General features: G+C 35.0%; 1 protein-coding gene across 5 annotated transcripts in view; it reads left to right on the top strand.

Moving 5' to 3' along the window:
* LOC145296137 (alpha-(1,6)-fucosyltransferase-like) overlaps positions 1-27528 on the top strand; it is an 884509-nt gene that overhangs the window by 288833 nt on the left and 568148 nt on the right. Inside the window, exon 2 of one of the 5 annotated variants that reach the window (XM_080142300.1) lies at positions 20134-20162. The exons of the other annotated variants lie outside the window; for them this stretch is intronic. The gene's annotated coding sequence lies outside the window, so the exon portion shown is untranslated. The remainder of the gene's footprint in view (positions 1-20133; positions 20163-27528) is intronic. 5 annotated transcript variants of the gene reach the window in all.

The raw sequence follows: 27528 nt of genomic DNA, 5'->3' as shown, positions 1-27528 counted from the left end.
GCTGGAATAAAAGTGCATGTAAGTTCATTTTGAGTATGAAAATTAATTTGTACATATTAATTAAATTGTGTACAAACAAACAGACAAGATTCAAGCAAGCAAGAGTTTGTTTAATTATTAAGATAACAACTAACAGGACCTGTGTCCCAGAATTGCCTGGAAAAATACAAAGTATTTATTTTAATTACAGTTCTGAATTTTTGAGGTGTGGGCTACTTGTTTATATTACTTAGTATTGAACCAGTAACTTTTCTCTTTTCTTTTCTAAGATAAAGACCAACATGCCTGACGAAGGTCGAAGGCTACACCAACTGAAACGTTGCACAAATAACACTCAAGATGAGAACAATAGTCCGATCAAAACAAGTAATATAAACCTATTTTAATATAAAGAAAATCAATGTAGACATCATACTAAACTGCTTATTATGTTTGTAAAAAAAATTTAACAATCATTAGGAATATATTTACTGTTCAGAATTTTTTAGATGAGAATTTGTGGTTCTTCTTCATTATAATACTGACATCCGAAAAATTAAGCTTTTATTATAAAACAAATATCTATTTACTTTTCGTGTCAATTTCAACTAAAAACAAGTGAAGCATGCATGGTCCTCTGTTTGTAAGCCATTGTTTTAGAGCAGTAAATGAAAGTGAACGAGACATAAAAAAAATGACTAAGTTCAGCATTTGCCCCCCCCCATTTAGCCCCAAAAGTCCTCAGGGGATGTCAAATCCTGGTGAAAATGCACAAACGGTGCAGTTTTAGGCCATAACACATGTAAACTTGAGTTCTACACCATACAAAAAAAGAAATGACCAAGTCCATCATCCCCTCCCCCTCATTTAGACCCAAAAGTCCCCAAGGCGTTAACATATTTAAATTTGAGTTTAGCACCATGCAAAACTGCTAAATAGATACACACACAAAATTTTGAACAAATATGGGAAAATAGTCCCAAAAATGGAGTTTTTATTAGCCGTAAAAGAGCCCCTGGGGCACACCCAAGTTATTGCAAAATATAGACAAACAAAATTATATAGAAATCAGTTAGATTAAAACTTTTCAGAAAGTTTTATAAAAATCCAAGGTATCAATTTTTTTTTTAATAAGCAAAAAATTCTCAATTTTAGTCATTTTAACACCAGCACCCGGGGGAGGGGGCAACCAGAGTTTTCCCGGAAAATCCGTTTTGTTACGGTTTTACTCATATCATGTTTAATGTTTGTGCAAAATTTGCAAAAATTCCAAGGCATAGGTATTGAGAAAAGTGTGAACAGACGAACGGACAAAGGTGAATTTACAGGTTCACCCTCCTTTTGTAGGGCGGGACCAACAATGTTATCTATTTAATTGCCATGTCACAATTATTTAAATATCAATGCATTATTATATAAAACATGTATTTTGACAAGTAGATAATTACGTAACATCCATCATTAATTGTAGCAAGACGGACCGACTTGATTCATCTGACTTGATGCTGTTTAATTATCTATAGACTTGAAAGTTATTTCCAAAACTATTTTCACTAATAATTTTTCTATGTTATCAGTTTTCGTATGTTTGGATATGTTAGTAAATTCGACATGACACTTGAGTAGATACGATTGGTTTTACTTGAAATTCAATATTTTGATTTTTTAATTTTGTTATAATTACGAAGAAGTGCCGGATTCATAATTTGTCATTTACATTACCGTTCTTATCTTGGGTAATATTCTCACAAGGTTCTGACCGAAGTAACCTCTGGCTTTCTGCAGGTGTTTCTTGTCGAACTCAAGAATCTTTCTGTTAAACTTGGAAATCTTTACAGAGTTTAATTAATCTGTAGGGGTAGCCTGCTCTCTGTTGCATACTAAGAATAAAATTGCAAATTACTGATCCATCTACGCAGTCATGGTTTATGGAATAAGAGCAAGCTACCCTAGTAGATTAAATAAAAGGATTTCATACGAAACTCCATACAGATTCCCGAGTTTAACAGAAAATTTTTTCGCTTCAACAAGATACATTTGAAGAAGGTCAGAGGTTTCAGGTGTACCAAAGAGAGAGTCTGTCAAACATGTTTACTAAGGAAAGAGTCTGTCAGATATGTGTATTAAGAGAAGAGTCTGTGAAGCATGTGTACCAAGGAAAGAGTCTGTCAAACATGTGTACCAAAGAGAGAGTCTGTCAGGCAAGTAAAAATCTGTCAGCCATGACTGGGTAAAAGTTTTACATTATTCATAGTTGTATTAATGTTACTATCATCAACACTGAGGATTGAACCTTCAAACTCCAGAAAAAGGTTATTTAGAACTGAATTTTATCTAATACTTTATCCATTATGCTACGGATCTTTGCAGACAATTCTAGTCTGAATTGTAGGAGTCTTAATACTTAATCCTCTTATTCGATATACAATCTTATTGATTATCACTGTTGATCAATACTTATTACTACAGATTACTATACATAATCGATAATACAATCCATTCTCCTTTATAGTTCGGAAACATGGACACTTTTCAAAAAGTTGGAAAACCGCCTGAATGGTACATATACCCACCTTCCCATGAGAGCCTAAAATCTTGTATAGAAGATCCATCCGATCAAAAAACAAATCAATGCCGAACTTCATCATTGGCATCATTTATTCTCAAAGCAAGACGTGCTCTGTTTGTAAGCCATTGTTTTAGAGCAGTAAATGAAATTATTCCTTCCTCACTGCTGTGGAATCCTACTACCTACTCCAGAAGTGGAATGTTCACATACCTAGATTTCATTGCAAGGGATGCCAGTGTTGAGAGGCAGAACCTAGAACCAGTCATGCGAGACTGGGATATCTGGTGTGAGCATGTGAAATCCATCTCAACTACGGCCTAAAGATGACGACGACGACATATTACTATATATATATATATATATATATATATATATATATATATATATATATATATATATATATACTAGCAGGACTTGTGTACTGGCATTGTCTGGTGGAAAGATTATGGGATGATGTGTGCAGAACAGGACACTATGCTGAGTGGCTGGTTATATGCCAAAAGAGAACGTGATTTATTCTTCATGTGTGACGTCATGGTCAGTCATGTTCTCAGTAAAGAATTGGTGCCTTACATTATTTTCTGCTTATTTATTTCTAATACATCAGGTGTTATATGAATGCTTGTGTAAAAAGGGATCACGGAAGAGCAGATATTGTTTATGACAACATAATGGTAAAAATATTGGCAGCGAAAAATTTCAAAACAGCAGGAAGACAACTTTGATTATCTGTTGTGAAGAAATTCGATTTGAAAAATGGGATTTGATAGAATTATGTTTCTCTCTCTCTCTCTCGCTCTTTCTCCGTTTCTGTTCTAACTCCATTAAAGAATCATGTGCAAATTTTTTCGCTTAGCAAATGGGATTTATTTAAAAAAGCAAAACAAAAAGAAACGGAAAAACGGATATTTTTAGAAACTGCATCCATGTAATCAACGCCATTCGTTCGACAACAAATGGACGGCGTTTCTTATGGAGATTCTTCGTTGCGCCGATTTGTTCAACGCATTTCCAGATTAAAATGCTATTTCAAATTTAATCAGGACAGACTGACAAATCACTGAAGCCTCTTATTTTCCCCACATCAGAAACCGACCCAGTATCTTACTCTGTCCTCGTGGGGAAGAAAGTAAATAGAAACTTATAAATACATCCTTTGCATGCATGGGGAGACGTTATACATAAGATTTTTCCTGCACACTTTTTTTTTTTCATCTTAAACAAGGCACTGTGCCACTAAATCATAAGGGATATTATTTGAGACCAGATCTGTAGGAATACCATGTAGGAAGTTGGGCAGCAAGATGTATGTTCATATTACATTTGAACTTCTGCATGTCAGTACAGTCAGGAAAGCAAGAATCTAAAATCTAGCTGTTCAAGGGAAGTAGCTATTTGAGTAGAAAACTTTATGGTATCTAGGGATCTCTACAGTGTAGAGGTGGGATTTTGCTGCTCGTCTGATTTGTCGGGGGTATTTACGTCAAGGGGTACTAGAGCTTTGAGTTTGTCTAAACACTTATCATTAAACTACTTGTAAAACAGGTACAGGATTGCCACTTTTCGGGACAGAGGTTGAAGTTTGGCCGACTGTATGGGACTTATTAGGTTGGTGACTCGTTTTTCAACGCTATCTAGAAGCAAGAGACTAGCTGACAGATACACTAGCCCAGATATGCCAGCAATACTCCATGCATGGGCGAATAGTGGCTTTGTAGAGATACAGGATACTCCCATGTGTGAGTAACTTTCTAGCACGGTAGAGAGAGCCCACCTTCTTTGGCAATCACTTTAATGTATTTGTTCCAATTCATGTTGTTTGTGAATGTTTAGCCTAAGAGATTGATGGAAGTGTTTTCAATAATGTATTATTAGCCATGGCAATCAGTGGTTGAGATTTCTTGTAATTTTTAAAGGAAATAAGCTTAGTCTTGGCTGCATTGAACGTTACTAACCAGTTACATGTTACGTAATGTTTGAAGGAGAAGACAACTCCTGTTTTACTTATTCAATTAGTATTTATCTCAGGGGGAGACAACTCCTGTTTTACTTATTCAAGACAAACATCCCTGCATTCATTACTACTTAAAAAAAACTTTTTTTTACTTATGAGTCACCGCTTATCAAGGTTGAAAAAACACTCGAGGATAAGGGATAATTAGTCAGTTGAACCTTGAGAAAAGAAGAAGACATCTCCCACCAGATTCTGTAGTCGATTTTGTACTCTATCAAGTTAGAAAAGAGTAAAATAGGAAGTGTCTCCCCTTGCAACTACTACAACTTGAATAAGTAAAGCTGGGGTTGTCTTCCCCTTTAGTCACTACTACTAGAATAAGTGACGTAGATGTTGTCTCCCCTTGTGAGCACTACAACTTGAATAAGTAAAACAGAAGTTGCCTCACCTTGTAATCACTACTATTTGAATAAATAAAACTAGAGTTGTCTACCCTTGCGATCACTATGACATGAATAAGTAAAGCAGAATTGTCTTTTTATCTGATCACTAGTTAAATAAAATGGCAATTGTCTCTCCTTGCGATCACTACAATTCGAATAAGTAAAGCCAGAATTGTCTTCCCCTCTGATCAATACAACTTGAATAAGTAAAATAGGAGTTGTCTCCCATTGCAATCACTGTTGTGGTTGTCCATCGGATCCGATGATGACGTTTTCATTTTGCATCTTATCTATAAATACGGATGTGGCTCTGCAGCCCCAACCTAGAGGCACATAGTTTTGAATAGTGGGATGTTAAGGGAGTAGTTAGTGCCTTTGGTGCGGGGCTCACCATATCCTTTTCTTAGGACAGCTCGTCTGCCACTGGACCTCACCTGATACTCAGTGAGTTTGCATCGGGCTGTGTCAGCCCTACTGCATGCAAAGCCTGACTCTCAGCAGAACAAGCGGAAAAGTTCACTTGAAAATCCAACAGTTGTGAAGGAGATGGCAGCACTTTGAGCAGGATGTGGTGCCCAAAGAAGTTGGGTCATCCACTGCAGCCTGCAACCACTACTACGTGAATAAATGCAACTAACCGTTAATCAGAAGTTTTGATGGATGAAAAGCATAAACTACAAATGAGTATACATTCAGAGTGTTGTGAAAATATGAAATTTTTGTGAATCAGTGTGAAGGTATTTTTTGATTAACCGTGAATGACAAATCAGATATTTGTGTGTGTGTGGGGGGGGGGAGGTGTAATTCACCAGTATTCATTTGATAAAAATAACCATAAAATCCGACATTTTTGTGGATTTTGCGCACACATCACATGAACAATTTTTTAACCATGTCCACCACAAATCTCATCAAGTAATTTGAATGCATTTTAAAAAATCCTAAGTTTTTTCTCTTTTTTCTTTCAAAAATGAAAATCTGAAATTGGCCGCCCAAAAAAACTGATCGCCTCCGATTTTTGATTTGGGCGATTGTCTTTTTGCCAACACGCTCATGCAAGTGCGTTTATTAATGTTTTTTTTTTATTTTCTGATGTGTGTCGACACATCAACTGTACTGTTTGTATTTTAAAGTTTCCTAAAATTCGGAATCAAATTACCAGATGCTCTATTTTTGCGAAATGTTTAATATGTATTAAAACCAATGAATCTTAATTTTGAACCAAGAATTAATAGATCATAACAAATGTAGGTAAAAATGATATTGTAAAATATGACAAAGTAAAAATGGCATTGTAAAATATGGCGCAGTAAAAATGGTATTGTAAAATATGGCACAGTAAAATGGTATTGTAACATACAACACAGTAAAAATGGTATTGAAAAATATGCCACAGTAAAAATGGTATTGAAAAATATGCCACAGTAAAAATGGTATTGTAAAATATGGCACAGTTGAAATGGTATTGTAAAATATGGCACAGTAAAATAACATGGGTAATAAATATCGATGAAATGTCATGATAAATTTATAAAACTAAAATGTTTCTTAAATTAAATTCTCCATTTTACACAGTTTTAACATCAGAATTTAGAATAGAATTAGTTATTGTATTGGAATTGGGAATTTAGAACAAAATCGGTTATTGTGCTGAAATTTGGAATTAAAAACAGAATCAATAATTCTATTGGAATCTGGATTTTAGAACAGAATCAGTTTTTGTAGTGGAATTGGAAATTTAAAACAGAATCAGAAGTTGTATTGGAATCTGGAATTTATGGAAAACTATTGAAATCGTCCCATCACTAGTTGTTTCTTTTGAATGAGTTTGATGAATAGAATTCTTTCTGGCAAAACGGTTTTTCCAAGTTGGCCATGTTATTTTTTTTTTTTCTTTCACACAAATGCTTTCAGAAATGAAAGATGCAAAATATTTTTTTTTAATTTCCTTATTTGTTTTTTGTTTGTTTTTTTTTTTCTTATTTGTTTTTTTTTTTTTTCCTTATTTGTTTTTTGTTTGTTTTTTTTTGTTGTTTTTTTTTTCTAAGTAGAAATAGGTGCAATATCTATTTCTTTTGTGGAAAACATAATTTATTTTTTTTAATAAATAATTACATGATTTTTCCTTTTCAGTCATTTATTTTTCATAAACAAATCATCGATTTAATCTTTTCTTCAACAAATAATAATAATTAATAAAATGTCCTTTTTCAAAACCAATATGCAAATACCTGGTTTCAACGGATGTCAAGAGCAGATTATGCACAACACTCCTTGGCCTAACTTTTACAGATGACAAGAATTGAAACAGCTACAGGGAAGACATTGCCAAGGCTGCTGCAAAAAAGGTACACTGCCTTTATTGTGCTAGAAAACTACTCACCCCTGACAGTCTGACTGTATCGCTACAAAGTCACCATTTGTCCATGGATGGAGTACAGGGTGGAACGATAAAATTGTCGCCATAGCAAAGATGACGTGATTCCATTTCCATTTGATGAAAAGCAGTTTTCTTTTTTTGTTGCAGACCATCTACTAGTTGGCTAGTTGCATAAAAATCCAAAAGTGATAAAAGTCTTCTATCATGTCTGAAAGTGACATAATGTTCAAGGAGTGAGATCGGAGATGCACCTCTGTACAACTCCTGCTTTCTACTGATTCAAGTTATGACAACAGGACCATTGCCAGCACCCTCAAAATGCATCACTGGATTGCCACAAATAACAGGGACGTGCCCGGATGATGAAAACTAAGTTTCCGGCCACGGTTATGGTCTTTGGTGTGGTTTCAAGTCAAATCTAGATCATGCCAACTCACATCATCAAAGTCGGTTTGAAAGTCAACACCAAAGTGTACCTGGATGTGCTGAAGAATGTCGTGCAATCAGGTGGTCGCTGGCAGACCCTGGGTGTGGCAGTAGGACTTGGCACCAGTCCACAAGTTCAAAGAGACCAGGCTTACCTCAGAAGGTATGTTACGACTTTGTACCCTTCTCCAACCTGAACTTGCTGGACTACTTCGCTTAGTCATACGTCGAGAACATCACCAACATGACCTCCCACAACACCAAAGCCAGTCTGATCGCCGCCATCTGCCGAGTATTTGTGAAAAAGGCATGCTCCCAATTCCAGACCCCTATCAAGGCGGTGATTGAGGCCGAAGGCAGTTACATTGAATAGCTGTCAGCTCTACTACCTAATCAAGTTACCTGAATTGATTTTTTCAATAAAAGTTTTAAAATAAAGCTGTAGTGTTTTCTTTAGGGTGACACTTCTACCGTTCCACCCTGCATTGTTCCCATATCTGGGCTGGTGCATCTACTTCTAGTTTTTTATTCTCAGACAAAGTCCAAAAGGCGTCACTAATCTAATACATCCTGCACTGTTGACTAGTGATGGGACGATTCCAATATTTTTCCCGATTCCAATACAATTACCGATTCTGATTCTTTATAAATCTCTAAATATTTCACTATAAAATTGTTATTTTTCCCGATTAATGTAAAAACACGTTAAATGTGCATATATTTTTTTCTGAAACGTAAAAACACATTTGTGAAGGATGGTCTGTAGTCTTTAGCTTTATTAATAGTTTGAAATCAATGAATATTTAATTATTATTGCTGCCAGCAGTGGAAGATTTTGTTGTAAACAAAATCAAATAAAAAAGATAATTAAAGGAATCGTTTTTGGCATTGGAAAAAAATTTTTTTGATTTTGATACCTCAAAAAAACTCTGATTTTTTTTTTCCAATTCCTGATTTCAATTCCAATTAATCATCCCAACCCTAACCCTCACGCACGTTCCAATCCCTGTCCTATTGCCACAATGTGCATCCCTCTGCCTGTTTTACAAGTACTTTAATGGAATGTGCTCTGATGAGCTCGTAACACGTATGGCCCTGAAAAACAGCAAAAGCCAACTCTTTCATTCCAGAGGTCCGTAGATGCCAGAAAGCTTTCTACTCTAATAGTGTCTCTTTTTTTTTTTTTTTTTTTTTTTGAATTGATAGACTTTGGAATTCCCTTCCTGTTTCTTGTTTCCATGGTTGCACTAACATGCAGAAGTTTAAATGTAATGTGAACAGATATCTTGCCGCTCAACTCCCCACATATTGTCCCTGTAGATATGATTCTTAATAGTAGCCCTTTACATCTCATTCGCAATGTGCCTTGTTTCGGGTGAAAAAGAGTTTTAAAAACTAAGTAACACGCATACGCGGGCATGTAATTATATCTGCACACAGACACAAAATGCTATTTTGATTATAGCTACAGTCGGGATTGTTGGTTTAAGCCTTTTTCTTAGAGTATTAGTGTGCAAATAGTAGCCACAGTAGATCTGGTATGATTTTAAATCATATCAGATCTATTGTGGCAGTCATAGTCTGTAACGTTATCCATTAAGTCAATCAAGCACTCCCTAAAAGTCGACACATTTATCAATGACTTTCTGAATTTTTTTTGAACGGATACGAATAGAAAAAATATCTTTTTACAGAAAAAGTAAATAAATAAATAATATCTAAAAAAAAAAATCTCCAAAAAAAATCTTCCTGAAAATCTTAGGGAAGATTTTTTTTTCATTTTCTCATTATTTTTTCTTCTCGATTCTTTGATTTTTTTTTCCGACTTGTATAAATTTTTCTTTCTCTGTTTTTAATGAAAATTAAAAAAAAAAAAAAAAATTTTTCTCTTGTTCGCACAATATTTACTGGTTTATAGTTTACGACTCGATCATGTAGACTCGCACTGATTTTGATCAGATCTCCAAAGTTAAGCAATGTGAAACCTGGTTGCTACTTAACTGGGTGACCATTTGTGATAGTATAACACCTCACCAAAGTATATACCAGCATTGCTAGGAACATAAACGGTGACAAACTAATGTCCCGTTTCGGCCGATGTAACCTCCGACCTTCTTCAGGTGAATCTTGTCAAACTTGTGAATCTTTCTATTAAACTTGTGAATCTACACAGAAGTTCAAACAAAATTCTTTATTTAATCCAATGGAGTAGCATGCTCTTGTTTCGTCAGTCATAATTGGGTAGAAGACTTGAGGGTGAAGGTTAATGAGCTTCAGGTAGACTGTGAGGAAACTCTGTGATAATAGATAATTCTTGGATTTGGGTAAGGTTTGGTTATTTTAGAGAACAGCTCAACAAGAACGTGTTCTTATTAGATTTGAAATGACCATGTTACAGTTAAGTGGGAAGCAGCCCTAAAGTATTGTTTCACGGACAGACAGTTCTAGGAAAGAAACTTTGCTCATGGAATAACTGTCTATACCAACAGCTAGCCAATCTGTTAAGTCAGATGCTATAAAGAACACGTCCTTTTCGAACATGGAATGTAAACGTATGTCAGATATGAACGTTTGGAATCTGTCCCAATTGGTCATCGAGTAGCGATACAATGTGCGATGGAGAGAGACATCTGAGTTCTTGTTATACTTTGTTTTAATCTTTATTGAGATGAGATTCCAGCGGAGACAAATCAGAGGATGAGCTCAGTTCTGGGCAGGTTTTCAGAAAAGATCTACAAGATTTGCAAATTGTCCATCAGCATCGGCAACACGAGTGAGTTCGTCAGCAATCTGCGTCAGATGATAAGCAAGGGCAAAATCGGGGAAGAAATCTCCCTTCATCATCTCTCTTGACCTATCCATTCAATATTGTGAACATTGGATTCTACACAGACGTGAATGTTGGCAGATGAATGGAATGTGTTTAACATATTACAATAACGGACAGCAGCATACCAGACGTATTAAATATAATTACGGACAAATTAGATGAAATTTAAGTGCTTCTAATATAACGAAAAATATTGAATGTCAAGTAAAACAAATGGCACTTATGTAATTGTCATGTCGCAAATAGTAACATATCTAAAAATTACAGAAAACGATAAGGAAGAAAAATAATTATTCATGAAAAACAGCTCCGATAAGGGTAAACATAGTTCTGATAAGGTTACATTGCTGGGTCGAACATATTGGGTCACGTGACATAAGCAAAAGGGGAAGTAACCTAGTTGAAACAATTTGTAGCAGATAGAATGTATTCAGAAAGCAAAAATAAACATGACATATATCCATAATTTGTGAATTTTTTAAAGTAATTTTTTTAACTGTTTGAATTTTTTAATTTCTTTTTTTTTTATAAAAAAAATAACTGATTGAAAAGTTGATTACCTCCCCTGTTAACTCTCTAATTCAACTCGGTAGATTTTGAAACCAAATCACAAGATTTTACAAATGTTTTTTATGAATAATTTATCTTATCGTTTTTCGTAATTTTTGGATGTATTACTGTTTGCGACATAACAATAACGTAGGTGCCATTTGTTTCACTTGAAATTCAATATTTTTTCGTTATTATAATATAGAAACACCAAAATTTAATTATGGAATAAAAACACTATATGTCCTTCAACAAATTTTATTTCTGCGAAAAGGACAGCTGGAATAAAGAGAGCGTAACACTAATATCATGAACTTGAGACAAATCATCAATCCGAATACCGACAGCAATTAAAATTCTTTCTTTGGACAATTGATTATGAAATTCTTGGTACTTCTGCAGTTTACAGACCATGGCAATCTTTTCGGATAATCTTCACTTTGGACTTGAAATGGAAGACTTATAGAAAATCTGTTACAAAAGTCACTGAAAAAAAAGGTTGGATTATTTTAGCTCTCCAGCAAGTATTTCACTCCCAACACAATCCACTACCTATATAAGAGCAAAATAAATGCAAATACTGTTGCGACATCTGGCAGGAGCTCCTCAGAGCTCCTTTTCGTACATTGAAATCCAGTAGGCGATGCTCTTTTAGCAGACGGGATCACAACAAACACAAGCAGGAGGGAATTCTTGCGGATTAAGATTTTGAATATACTTCCTTCTTGGCTTGTCAAATCAGAAGCCAGCTCTCAATCATGTGACCGAATTTATAAAAGGTTAAACTGACAACACACTTTCTCTTTCTTCCTTGGACTGATAACAACTCCACGTAGAATGGACCTCACCCACCCCCTTTCCCCAACTTCTCTCTTGGGACTCAACAGAACTCACCCAGCCTTTGGGCTTGAGGGTTCGACTAAGACATGAATACAAATAAGCAAACATGGTTATCTTAACACACGAACTTCAAGAACATGGCTGGTCTACAAAATACCGACCAATGCAGATTATGTCACTCATATGTTGAAAGCCCGAGCCACCTAATGTCTGGATGCAAGATCCTTCTAGCCGATGGTCATTACACTGCTCGCCACAACAAAGTATGTAGATACTTACATTGGAAATCTGTGGAGAGATGCAACTAGATAGGTTGTCGAACATCTGGGAACATGATCCACCACCGATAACATCAAATGGAAAAGTGACAGTGTTCTATGACAAAGACATACAGGCAGGCAGATACATAAAAGACAAGGCCATCAAGCCGGATATAGTAATATGGAACAAGCCCGAAAGGACTGCACTCATTATCGACGTCACAGTTCCAAACGACTTTGGCCTTAATAGAGCAGAACGGGAAAAGATAACAAAATATCAGGACCTAAAAATGATCTAAAAACAACATGGTCTCTGAAAGAAATAAACATTATACCAGTTGTGACAGGAGCAACTGGCCTAATAAAAAAGAACCTTAAAAAATACTTAGAAGCAATCCCTGGAAAACCAAGCTGTAAGGAAATATAGATGGCAGCCATAAAGGGAACAGTGTCTATTCTTAAAAGAGCCCTCGGATATAAATTTAAACTATAATAGAATCAAGTGTTAGCCCCAGGAAGGAGCCCCTTGATCGCTTCAAAGTAACAAAAGTAAAATACACACACAAACTCTCTTTCTCATCCTACAGTACTGTCTCTAATCTTCTGTGACGCTCGTTTCTAACTACTAACTTTAAGGAAACAAATAATACATCATGGCTACTACGAACCGTGACTTCAACACGCGAACTCTTTCAGGCCTGTCTAATTTTTAATCTACGAAGATAACCAATAAAGCTGTTTTTAAATGCTAGAATGAGACTTCTCGTCTTTTTTATTCTACACTCTTTTCTTCTCTTTACGGACTCTTTCTTACAGAAGAGACGTTGCGAGTCTATCTCTTCTATGCTCTATCGTTATTTTCATGACAAGTGCTTGACTGAGCTTCAATCTATGGTCCCCTCCTCACAACAAACAATCGTCTCGCTACAACAATTTCCCTTATTCTCTATCAGTGTCTAAAACTAAACGAAAATTCCCTGAACAAAGATTCTTTTCTGGAATTACCCATGTGTGGGACACGATGCTGCAGGGCTGCTTCCCAGCTGACTATAACATGATCGTTTTTAAGTCTAATGTAAACAAATTCTACTTGAGGCATCCTCTTAAATAATCAAATCGTACTGACACTAATTAACACTTATCCTCAAGTGATTTTTGGGCCTTGATAAGTGGTAACTCCCAAGTAAAAAAAAAATTCACTGCTTTATTTGGCCGGAAGAGGGTAGTATCTGTTTTGTTGTCATGTGACTATCCTTCCAGGCATTACCTCCTCCCATATCAAAATGTTATTCATTCTTTTGACCTTGAAAATATTTTTTTTTTTTTTATCAAAGCGTTCATAAAAGCAAAATGAAATCAGTTTTTATTTTTTTTATTATTTAAAAATATTTGTACTTCTTCATTTACCAGCGCGCGATTTCCACGAATTTATTCTGGTCTGCTCGGCAGATGACAGGAATAACTGGAAACATTCAGTCGCTATGCGATACGAGTAAGGCTTAGACCGATCTCAATACATCAAATCTGTTGCCAAGATTGCTGAAAAAATGGCTGTATCTCTCTACCGCGCCAGCAGGTATCTCACAGCCGATGCAATTCTCTATCTAAGAGCCAGGTGTGCCCTAAAATGGAGTACTGTTGCCACATCTGGGCAGGAGCTGCTCGGCACGCCCTATCCTGCCTTAATAGAGTTCAGAACTGGCTTTGAAACCTAGTAAGTGATGCTCTTTTCTCTTCCTGCAACTTCTTTCCCACAGAAAAGAACTTTGTGAGCCTGTCTCTGCTCTATCGTTATTTTCATGGCAAGTGCTCGACTGAACTCCAATCCCTGGTTGCCAAACTCTCACAAAAAACACTTGACTAACTACAACCACAATAAACGATTTCCCCATTCTCTGTGCCGAAATCTACAAGCAGATTCCATAAACAGTTTCTTTCTCAGAACGGCCTGCCTGTGGAATACTGTTCCACTATCCTGGATACAACATGGTAGCCTTCAAATCCAATGTAAACAAATTCTTGTTAAGCCATCTTCATAAATATTCAAATTCTACCCAATTTACACAACGATTACTACACTACCATTTTACATTCATTAAACCTTATCCTCGAGTGGCTTTGATACGTGGTGACTCCTAAGTAGAAAAAGAAAAAAAATAGTAGAAACAAATAATTAAGTACGTGCAAAATGAATGTCGATGCTCAGAATGTATGCAACATTTTGAGCATTCCTTTTACTTAAAAATTCACCAAAAATCAGGAAATTAACCAATTTTAATGAAATTTTCAGTATTTATTAAATAATGATCACAAAATATAATGAACTCTATTATTTTTATTTGAATCTTAGTGGAAATTTATTATTTTGTTTAAACAACACTTTTACTAAAGTTATGATTTTCAGTTGTAAAAACAGAAATGAATGAATTTATTTTTAGTTTTTTATGAAAATAAAGCATCTTAAAGTGTAACAATAAAAAATAAAAATGTATTTTTTCAGGAACGAAAAAAGCTCCTAATGAATTCGATATAACTTGAAGAAAAATTAATTTCTCAAACTACCGATATTATCAATAGAGCACTGTTTATTTAATATTTTCACACAAAAAAATTATAATTGCAAAAAATATTTCGGCTTTTTTTTTTTTTACATGGGGGTCACCACTTATCAAGGCCTGAAGGCCACTCAGGGATAAGGGTTATTGCGTGTACAGTAATCAATGAGATAGTATTGTAGTAATCATTAGTATTGGGGGTTTTGATGGAGAGTCTTACTTAAGGGGGCGGTTTGTCAGGAGTTTGTTTATGTTGGACTTGAAGACGTCCAAGTTGTAGTCAGGTGGGAAACAGGCAAGCGGCAGAGAGTTCCACTAGCGTGCAGTTCTAAGAAAGAAGCTTTGCTCATGGAATCTACGTTTGGATTTAGGCACAGATAAAGAATGGGGAAAATTATTGACAGTAGTTTCAGGCAGACGGGTGTTTCTCGTGAAAGATTGGTGAGGGGGGATGAGGAATTGGAGCTCAGACGAGCACCTGCCATGGAAATAACGATAAAACAAAGACAGGCTCACAACATCTCTTCTGTGGGAGAGTGGTTCCAGGGAAGAGAAAAGGGCATCCCCCACTAAGCCACGAAGTCTATTTTGTACTCTGTCAATGCAGGATAGGCTGTTTTTAGCAGCGCCTGCCCAGATGTGGCAGCAGTACTCCATCCTTGGATGTACTTGGCTTTTATACAGATAGAGAATTGCATTAGTAGTGAGATATCTTCTGGGGCGGTAGAAGGATCCCACCATTTTCCCAGCGTCCCTGGCAACAGATTTGATGTATGTGTTCCATTTCAGATCAGGAGTAACGGTCAAACCCAGAAGCTTGTCAAAACATGGAGCCTCCCCAAGACGAGAGCCATCCATTTCAATTGATGCCAGATGGGGATCAGACCATTGATGATGTAAAGATAGAAGCTTGGTTTTGAATGAATTAAAAGTAACCAGCCACCTCTTTCCCCATTGTACCACGCGCTCAAGATCAGAGAAGAGAGAATTAGAGAGAACTTTGTTATTTACGGCCTTTGATGTGTTGCCATAGATGGTCGTGTCATCAGCATAGATGTCAACGAATGATTTAAGTATGTGTTTTGGGAGATCATTGATGTAGATCAGGAAGAGAGTTGGGCCCAGGATTGACCCCTGGGGGACTCCAGCATTAATACTATGGGCCTCTGATTTCTGCCCACAACCACTACTCTTATGAGCCTATCAGAGAGAAATGATTTAATGATTGAGAAAACATTTCCAGTAATACCGTAGCTGGAAATCTTGTGAAGTAGGCCCTTATGTCATACCTTATCAAAGGCCTTCGATATGTCAAGAGCAATTGTCCTGGAAAGGAAACCTTTGTCAAGAGTTTCACTAATCCTGTGTGATATAACCGTTAGCACATCTGCTGTAGATCTTGCAGAGCAAAAACCATATTGTGTGTCAGTAAGAAGGTTGTTTCTGTCGAGGTGGTTGACTACTTCTTTATTTAATATGGATTCCAGCAACTTACTCATGACACACAGGAGACTTATTGGTCTGTACTGAGAGGGAGATGACTTTTCACCTAAATTCTTAAATACAGGGCATACTGATGAGGTTTTCCAGGGTGTTGGAAAGCACTTCTTCTTAAGGCAATGCTTAAACAGTTTTGTAAGTATGGGGGCAAGTTCTGGTTGGAGATTTTTCAGCACTATAACTGAAATGCCATCAGGACCAGTTGCTTTACTGGAATCAAGGTTCTTGATTAGTTTGGCGACCTCAAGCACAGATATTTGTATGTTGCATAGCGTGTTGTCTGTTATAGGAGGAAATTCAGGGAGTTGATGGTCATTGTTGCATAGGGTAGAATTAGCTACAAAGTTCTTGGCAAATAGTCTGGCCTTGTCTGATGCTGACGAGATGACCTCAGGTCCATTGATGATAGTTGGGATAGAACGCACGCTTCTGTTCAGGATCCTGTTTGCTATTTGCCAGAACTGGTGGGAACCAAGCCGCTGCTCAGCTACTTTGGATTTAACAAACTGAGTATATAGCTCTCTTGCATATTACATGTTTTGCATGATTTTTATATGTAAGATTCTAATATTTCCCTTGTTTGAATGAATGTGAAACTTTCAGCGTAACATAATTTTTATATAATTTTGAAAAACAATTATGTTTTAATTTAAAAGCAGGAACCTATAAAAAATAATTAAATTAAAAAAATGGTAAAAATTATACAAACATGCACGATAGGAAGATACAGTGAACGGCTGGAGGAATAAAAAAAGAAAACCATCACTCTCTACCTCACTTTAATTAACTGACATCATTTTCAGACAGCCTTTTGACTTTCTGACATTTTGAGCTTCCATAGAATCCAAACAGACGATTTTTCGTTTTTTTGTGATTGTGCAAAGCCAGAATCTCTTGTTTTTGGGGGCGAATTAAGCTATTTTTTTTTTTTTGTACAAACAATGTGCTTTTTGTATTTAATTAAGAATATAAGCAGACATATTTTGTATTTATTTATATATATATATATATATATATATATATATATATATATATATATATATATATATGCAAGCTCCTTCAGTCTTGGACAGACTATGGATACCCAGGACACATTGTTAAATACCAGTGGCAAGTGAAGTACAGGAAGGACTGGAAACAAATGCCGAGATAAGCAGAGAGCACATACAACACCTAGAATTCTCAAATGGTCACCCATCTGTTACTAACCAGGCTCAACGTTGCTTAACTTCGGTGATCTGACGAGAACCGGTGTGTCAACGCGATTATGCCGTAATATATATATACTCTTACTTTATTTGTTATTGCATAAGCAGTAATATGTTACTACACAGCTATGAGCATGTTTCGGTTAGCTTGCTATTAGTAATGAAACCTCTATAAACTGTATCGTCTGAAGAGGTCTCTAGTAGCTAGCTGACCAAAACATTCTCATGACTGTGTACCAACATATTACTGCTTACGTAAAAACAAATGAAGTGTATACACGAATAAAGTGTATGCCCTACTCTACTTCGGTATTGAGCACTCTTGTATTAACCTCGTTAAACTTCATTGGTTACTTAACCCCTGGAAAACAATAACGTCAGATTGTAACTATTATATATTAGATTATATATCATACTAAATATTATATATTAGATATAAGATTATATATATATATATATATATATATATATATATTGGAAGAAAATTAAACTGAATTAAAGATTAAAGTAAATTATTCAGAAAAATAAAATGCAAAAAAAAAAAAAAAGAAAGAAAAAAATTGAAGACGATGGTACTAATTTATCGTCGTTGGAGAGATTATTGCAGACACTGAAAAAAAAAAAAAAAAAAAAAAAAAGAAATTTAATCGCAATATTTCTGGCCTGTAACAACTCCATCAACCACTAAAAAGTAACACATAAAAAGTAACACATAAAAAGTAACACATAAAATGTAACACATAAAATGTAACACATAAAAAGTAACACATAAAATGTAACACATAAAAAGTAACACATAAAAACTAACACATAAAAAGTAACATTTCTGAAAAAAAAAATTTTTCTTAATTTTTTTTTAATTTTTACCTGTTTCTTCCTTTATTCAACAACTTTTAGTCAAAACTAAAAATAATTTTGTAGTTCATCGATTGGTTGGTTGGTTGTTTTTGTTTTACGGCATATCAACCCTTTTTGGGTTATTTAATGCCGAATCCAAAGATTTTGAAGAAAAATTTTTAATAGAATATATTTGTTGTTTTCACGTCGGTTTCTATTTAACCCATAGTTGGGACCCTAACAGGTACTACCACTCCGGGTCAGAGTGGACCTGGGAGCAATGGTAATTAAAGGGTGGCTCCACACTCCCCAAAGCCCACAAGCTGGGGCCTCACCACTGGATATAGTTTAAGGTCATATCCAGGACCCCCATTGAGGGACTTTTACCCTCTGCAGGGGGGCAGTCGGCGTATTCTAATGCCCCACTGACAGGGCCAAGTAGTTCATCGAAGCATCTACCATTAAAATACTTATAAAACAGGCAGAGAGATGCAACATTTTGTTGAAGGGACAGAGGTTGAGGCTTAGCTAACAGTTCGGGACCTATTAGGTTGGTGACTCTCTTTTGAACCATGTCCAGTTTTGAACCAATACTCCATACATGGCCGAATGGTGGCCTTATAGAGATACAGGATACTTTCAGGCGTAAGTAATTTTCTAGCACAGTAGAGAGAGTTCACCTTCTTCGCAGCAACTGTAGCAATGCTCTCGCTGTATCTGTTCCTACTCATGTTCCTTGTGAGCATTAAATCGAGAGGTTTGAACGAAGTACTTTTACGTAGTACATCATTAGCCATAGCTATTAATGGTTGAGGTTTCTTGAAATTATTAAATTAAACGAGCTTAGTCTTGGCAGCATAGAACATTATCATCCATTTTTGTCCCCATTCCACTACGGATTGGAGGTCTTCCTCTGGGGTTTCCCCCATTGCCTTGTATACATGTTCATTTGTGTTCCCCTCATGCCTGTTATAGAGTGTGGTGTCGTCAGCAAATATGCCCATCTCAGAGACAATTTTATCAGGGAGGTCATTTATGAATATCAGGAATAATAAAGGTCCAATGAGCGACCCCTGAAGTACACCCGCATTTATATCATATTGTTTGGACGTATGACCATCGAGGACAACCTGGATTCTTCTCTTATTTAAGAAATATTTAATTATGTTAAGTATTCTTCCAGTAATACCATAGGATTTGATTTTCATGAGAAGACTATCGTGCCATATCCTGTCAAAAACCTTAGATATATCTTGGGCTACTGCTCTACCCTCCCCTGCTTTGTCCAGTGTATGGTATATACGTTCAGAGATTACAGTTAGAATATCTGCAGTAGAACAGGCTTGCCTAAATCCCTATTGTTGATCGGACAGAAGTTTAGCAACTGTAAAGTGGTGGACTAGAGCTCAATTAATTATGAACTCAAATATTTTGGCAAAAAGAGGAAGTCGGCTAATGAGGCGATAATTTAATGGTTCAGTTCTTTTGCCAGAATTCTTGTAAACTGATACCGCAGAAGCAGTTTTCCAGCAGTCAGAAAAACAAGATTCGTTAAGGCATTTGTTGAAAAGGTTGGAGAGAACTGGAGCAACCTTAGAAGAGCATTTTCTTTAATAGTACTGCTGGGTTGAGATCAGGTCGACATGCTTTTGAGGTGTCTGTTTTTTTTTTTATGATTTTATGTACTTTTTTCATATATGATTTGCTATTATTTATTTTTTTTATATTTTTTGATTAATTTGTATGCATAAATTATTTCTATAATTAATAACAAATCCTTCTTTTTTTTTTTTTTAATTTCAGGTGAGTTTTAAGAAATTTTCTGATGACTGGTAAGAATATTTTTTATTTCTTTTATTCAAAATATTTGCTATATTTTTTTCAATTGTAATTGTCCACCAAGTTTCTGTTTTGATGTCATAAAAAAAAAAATAAGACTAGGGAGGTTAAGGTACGTAAATTTATTCCAAGTCAAACTTCCTACTAGTGAGAGTTTATAAAATGTCCCTGCATAAAAAAATGTTGCACATTTATAAGTTAAACGGAGTGAACAAGTTAGGCAGAAGACTTACAGTTAATTGAACCAAATATGGTTGTACCTATTTATTATGCCTCCCCACGGGACAGAGTTAGACACCAGGGTCGTTTTTTAACGTGGAGAAAAGGTACAAAAATAAAAATTGTCTCGGTCGTGAAGGATTTCTCCTCCACCGAAAGAGAACAAGAAATGGAAGTGCAGCATCTGAAGAACAGATACTACACTTTGATCTTGACCAAAAGGCCAAATATGGTTGTATTATGAAGTTATCAACTAGCTGGACGCCCATGTTGCCCGGTCGTACAATACGCTTAAACATGATATTTTAATTCAAACGGATTACAGATGTATTATAATAGAATCAATCTTCTATTGATTATTATATATTACGAGGAATAATTTGCTTGGTGGATTAATTCGCAAAAAATAAATAAATAATAATGACAATATCATTCATCAAATTCCGTCTGTGTTTGTTTACAATATCACGTCAGCTGATATTTGGGCTTGACGATGAATGCCCTGGAAACGTCACTTCTGATTAATGTTTCGTTTTAAAATATGTAAACAAAGAAATGATTTGTGGTGATTTTTAATTGTACCTCTTCTTTTATTGTAAATTGAACTCATTAATAATAAAAAAAAAAAAAAATAGAATGGTGAGGTACACCCAGGCTTGAACTGGGATCATTCGATCTGTAGTCGAATGTGCTACCACTGATCTGTATCTCCAGATGACAATAATTCGGGGGGGGGGGGCTGGTCCGTTTTTTTTTTTTAAGAAATGATTTGCTGAGATTTTATTATCTCCCTTGGCCGGTGTAACGTAAAATATTCCCATGTAAAAATTCTTTTTTATCTTTCAGAAAGAAAGAGTATTTTTAAGATCGGATTTTTTTGATTTTCGATACTTATTGGATAAATTTCTGTACAAAACATATCTAAGAACACTGCCAGATATATAAATTGGCTTTTTGTGAAATTTGCAAAAGATAGGCTCAGCCGTTTCAGAATCTATGAGGAAGGAACACACAGAGTGAATTTAGTAGAGATTCTATATGTGAGGGTATTTTTTCTGGTGGTGGAAGGTCAATTTGTATCAGGGTTTCCCAACCCTTTTCAGCAAACGCCCCTCTAGAACACTCAGACACCTACTACCGCCCCCCTCCATGCACCCATACATAATAATGTGTAGTACATAATTAAAATGAAAATAAATAATTGAATATTCATAAAGTTTTGCCAACATTACAGGGTTTGATTGTTGAATTAATTTTTCCAATTAAAAATAAGCCTAGTGCAATCAATTTCCGCATGAATTGTTAATCCCAAAGAAAATGGGTTGAGAAACACCTAGTAATGTTACTAGAGCTCTCAGTTTTTTACCGCTCCCTCCTAAAGAATATCAGGGACCCCTTATATGATAAATTTGGCCATCGCCCACTTGAAGTCTTGTAACGCCCCCCCTCCCCTGGTGGGCGATACAGACCCCGTTGGGAAATCCTGGTTTATGTCTAAAAAACAATATATTAACTTTTAAAATCCATATAAATAAGTGAATGTATGCCAGTTTGTCTGTATGTAAATATTTAACCGATAAACTCTTAAGCTACTGATCGCATAACACTGAAATTAAGAGGAAATAGTAATCATATACCAAGGATTATTTATAACGAGTAAAATCTTTGTTTGGATGGATGAATAACGTGCACAGACATATAAGCAAGTTGAAATGCAAACTTCATTTCAACTGGCCAACATAGTTTTACTTCATTCTATGCAGGCCCAAATTCAGTTCATTTCTTCAAGTTGTTTGATATTATATCTTTATTACCTATCTCTCAATAGCTACATCAGTAGGAGATGCGGCTGGAGTGTGAGATGTTTTGGTTTCGATTCTAGCTGATGACATCTCAGTCATTTTTTTTTTTAACTTTTGAAATTACTACTTATAGATTAGGTACAATATAATAATCAATAGAGAAATGGTTCTGTAAGAATAAATATGCAATCTGCATGAATTAAAATATCATATTTAAGCGTATTTTAAAACCTGACAAGCACCCCCATTCTCGAGTTCAACAAGATACACCTGAAGAAGGTCGAAAGTTACATCGACCGAAACGTTGTGAAAATGACACTAAAGATGAGAGAACAGTAGTCCGAAGAATCCAAATAATACTGAAACATAGTACATATGAGTTCGTGGGAAGATGTCGGCGGCAGCGAAGAATGGCTGGCTTGCGGAGAGATTAGCAGCAGTCACCGAAAAACACGCACATGCAAATTAGGAAATGTGCGCGAGAAGAAGGAAAAAAGGGGGGAAAAAAAGATACAGTACGTGCTCGGCGGAGAAATAAGTCGACGTCAAAGAGAATGGATGTGTAAAGACGCAGGCGAGAAATGGCTGGCGTGCGGGCGGAGAGAAAGAAGGTGGACGTCGAAGAAAATGGGCGCGTAAAACGAAGGCGAGAAAGGCTGATTGTGGCCGATGTAGAGTTGGAGAAGAAAGGTGTACACCGGGAGAAATGGATGACGGCGAGAGACTTTTAAATGGTGCCGAAACAATTATAACTATAACTTTTAAATGGTGCCGAAACAATTATAACTATAACTTTTAAATGGTGCCGAAACAATTATAACTATAACTTTTAAATGGTGCCGAAACAATTATAACTATAACTTTTAAATGGTGCCGAAACAATTATAACTATAACTTTTAAATGGTGCCGAAACAATTATAACTGTAATAAAAAAAAATTTAATTAAAAAAGTAAAAATACCGACCCGGATTTTTATTTATTTGTTTATTTCTTTATTTCTTTGCAGTTTTATTTTTATGGATTACTAAAGTAAAGCGCAACGTCCACGTTCCAATACGGATGTTTTATATATATATATATATATATATATATATATATATATATATATATATATATATATATATATATACTCGGGTTTTTTTATTCAAAAGTAATGGACTAGTGAATTCAACGAGGTTGTTAGATAGTGCTCAATAAAAAGAGCTGATAATACTTGTTTATTGTTATATAAACATGTTTACATCCCGCTGCTATAAACAACCACTTGTTTCAATCAAACAACAGATATCATCAGGCAGCGACTTGACTATTCAAATGTTCAATTCAATTATTCATTGAACATTTGAATAGTCAAGTCGCTGCCTGATGATATCTGTTGTTTGATTCATTGAACATTCGAATAGTCAAGTCGCTGCCTGATGATATCTGTTGTTTGATTAAAACAAGTGGCTGTTTGTAGCAGCGGGATGTAGGCATGTTTATATAACAATAAACAAGTATGTATATATATATATATATATATATATATATATATATATATATATATATATATATATATATTGGCAGCAAGTCATTATTTAAGCACGTCTGATTGAACACGACAGATTTATTCTCTTTTCCAATTCTTTTGGATATCTTTTAAAGTCGCCGAGGGGCCTTTTTTATTTCAGCTGGTATATGCTATATTATGGCGCCCAAAAGTTGTTCAACCATATTCTTTTAAAGCGCTTTCTATCGGTGAATCCGATCGTCGCCAGGAGCGATTGTTGTTGTTATCATCTTTTTCTTTTTCTTCCAGGTTTTTTTTTTTTTTTTTTTTTTTTACATAAGAGTCAACTCTTATCAAGGCCCAGAGGCCACTCGAGGATAAAAGTTATTGAGTGTACAGTAATCAATGGGATAATATCGTAGTAATCATTAGTAATGGAAATTTGGTAGATTGGATTACTTAAGGGGGCGGTTCATCAAGAATTTGTTTATGTTGGACTTGAAGACAACCAAGTTGTAGTTAGCTAGAAAACAGGCAAACGGAAGAGAGTTCCACAGGCGTGAACTTCTGAGAAATAAGCTTTGTTCATGGAGTCTATGCTTTAATTTAGGCACAGATAAAGAGTGGGGGAAATTATTGATAGTGATTTCAGCTAGACAGCTTGGTGTATTTATAGTTTCCTTTTTTTTTCTTTTTTTTGTTATAAAGGTGGGTGCAGGATGGGTAGGGGCGAATTATTTTTATTTTTGATTTCACTTGAGAAGAATATGGCTAAACAACTTTTTGGGCGCCATAATATACAACACGCCAGCTAAAATAAAAATGACCGCTGGCGCTCGGCGACTTCAAAAGATATCCAAAAAAAATCGAAAAGAAGAATAACTCTACTGCATTCAATCGGACGTGCTTGAATATATATATATATATATATATATATATATATATATATATATATATATATATATATATATATATATATATATATATATATATATATCCCAACTTTTACATTAGCGCCTGTTCCACCCTATATTTATTTATAGAAAGAAACAGGATCTTTACAACTGAAACAAACAAGTAGTCGATAAGACTTCGGTTTCGGGAGTCGTTATTCAACGAGAAGACTATCGTTTTGTCTGCGTTAATTTTGTTCAAACGAAAAATCAATTTCACCAACTCTCCCCGCCCCTACAATCTAGCGAAGTGTGTGGAGGGGTGGGGTAATGCTGATGCTGACGGCCAAGATGAAGTATCGGTTGGTTAGGGGGGCACTTGTTCGCTCGAATTATTGTCATTTTTAATTGTTTGTCTTCTCATGTTTCGCTATTTGTGGAATAAACAACGGATTCAACGTATTTTTACACTTTTTTTCGGCTGAAATCTTGGCACAGTTAGCGGGTCGCTCCACCCCCTCTTAATTTTTTTTTTTTTTTTTTTTTTTTTTTTACAAAGGAGTTACCACATATAAAGACCCGGAGGCAATTCGAGCATAAGGGTGAATGTGTGCATTGTAGTTATTGAGGCAGTTGCGTAATAATCGTTTGTAGAAGTAATTTGGTATAATTAGATCATTTACGAGTACGGCTGAACAAGAATTTGTTACGTTGGACTTGAAGATAATGGTATTGTAGTCAGCTGGAAAGCAGACTAGCGGAACAGAGTTCCATAGGGCGGGGGGCAGTTCTAGGGAAGAAGATTTGTTCATAGAATCCATGTTTTAGGTGTGTCAGAAACTTCGTGAAAAATATTGAATAATTCGACCCTCTGTCTTTCCAAGTTTATAACTACTCGAAAAATGTAATTCAAATCCTAATATTTTTTTTTCAATTAAAGAAGCAAAGACCAAGGTTTCATTAAAAAAAAAAAAATACAAACAACGTGGCTTTAAAAAAAAAAAAGGTTTTAAACTACGAACTTTGCAGGTAAATTTCCAAAAAACTGGTCTTTTTTGTTGTTGTTTTAAATTAGAATATATCATTTATTGATCTTTTATCTTTAATTTGTGATATATAAAACTTTGGCACATAAATTAATTATTTACTTTTTAATAGACATTTCAAAATGGGGGGGGGCGTGAATTAATTCGACCCTCTGTCTTTCCAAGCTTATAACTACTCGAAAAATGTAATTCAACCCCTAATTTTTTTTTCGATTAAGGGGGCAAGGACCAAGGTTTCATTAAAATAAAAATACAAACAACGTGGTTTTAAAAAAAAGAATAAAGGTTTTAAATTTCGGACTTTGCAGGTAAATTTCCAAAAAACTGTTTTTTTTTTTTGTTGTTTTAACTTAGAATATATTATTTATTAATCTTTTATCTTTAATTTGTGATATATAAAACTTTGGCACATAAATTAATTATTTACTTTTTAATAGACATTTTAAAATAGGGGGGCGTGAATTTAAAAAAAAAGTTTGTCTAAAATATTATATTCGGTTTATTGGAAAGAGCATAAAATTTCACATTGACCCTGAAAATATCGTAAAAATAGAATCAATAGAAAAATTTTGATAGATTTTTAAAGTTTAAAAATTGAAAAATATTGAACTCGTAAAATTCAATTAATTTCATTACTATTTTTAAAAAAAATATTTCTATTACTTTTAAAACAACTTTAATAGTTTATTTTGGAAGTATAATCCATAAAGAAAATAAACAACCCTCTTTTAAAAGAGAAATTACGAGTTTTTTTATATTTTATTCGCAGTTTCGTGTTAGGGGTGTCAAAAATTCCTACAAAAATTCTGATACACTTAAATTCCCTCACTCTCTATCGTTGTCGAAACCTAAACATGGACCGTGTTTAGGTTTCGACAACGATAGAGAGTGAAGGAATTTATTGATAGTGATTTTGGCTAGACGAAAAAAAAAAAAAATTCGTTTAAATTTTTTTGATGCGTCGACACGTGTGTAAAACATGTTTCAACCTTTTTATCCTTGTGTAGCCTTTAAAATAAATTATCTGTCTCAAAGATCCCCCTATGCCAAAAAAAAAAAATTATATGTTTTACGAGCAGGGATGCCCGACATTGCCCCGGATTGAATGATGATGATTAACAAATGTTCTATACAATACGTTTCTTATCGAAATCATTAAAATCGCTCATTATTCAATCAAATCCATTGATTATCTGCTTTAGTTGGGAACCCACGGAGGTGCACCGGGAGGAAATTTCACATGCCTCCCTACAACAACTTAGTCCATAATGCATTATAGTCTACATTGCACTGCGGAGAACCTACTGTTGATTTTATAAGAATATTTTTATATAATGGCTTGAATTAAAAAGTTCAAAATTCAAAAGTCAAGTATTATGGTTGGTTCTAAATTGTACCTTAAACAGAAACATTCATTTTGAACGCGCCCCTGTCTTATCAAAGAAACTACTGATGATTTTATAAAAAAAATTTTATATAATGGCTTGAATTAAAGTTTCAAATGCAAAGTATCATGGTTCAGTTGTGCTCTAACCAGAAACATTCATTTCGAACGCGACTTTGCCCTGTCAAAAAACTTACTGTTGATTTTATTGTAAAGTGGGTAATCATTTTACATTAAATTGATTGAGAAAAGTGATCCCCCACTTTATATCACGATATGTACAGCATGTAGTATGAACAGATACTACACTTTGATCCTGGCCAAAAGGCCAAGAAAACCTTAAAAAGCTAAGAACAGCATCTATTAACAACAGACCTTTGATCTTAACCAAAAAGGCCAAGCACAAAAGTGTTACGGACAGACCGACTTATAGAGTCGCTTGCACGCGACTAATAATACTGAAAATATTTACATAAAATTTTATGTAGATGCATAAAATAATAATACTGAAAATATTGGCATAAA

This window comes from Euprymna scolopes, chromosome 16 (assembly GCF_053919585.1).
Source record: "Euprymna scolopes isolate OS-2025 chromosome 16, ASM5391958v1, whole genome shotgun sequence".
Classification (NCBI taxonomy): domain Eukaryota; kingdom Metazoa; phylum Mollusca; class Cephalopoda; order Sepiida; family Sepiolidae; genus Euprymna; species Euprymna scolopes.
The sequence above is the reverse complement of the archived record's forward strand: the minus strand, read 5'-3'. Positions and strand labels throughout refer to the sequence as shown.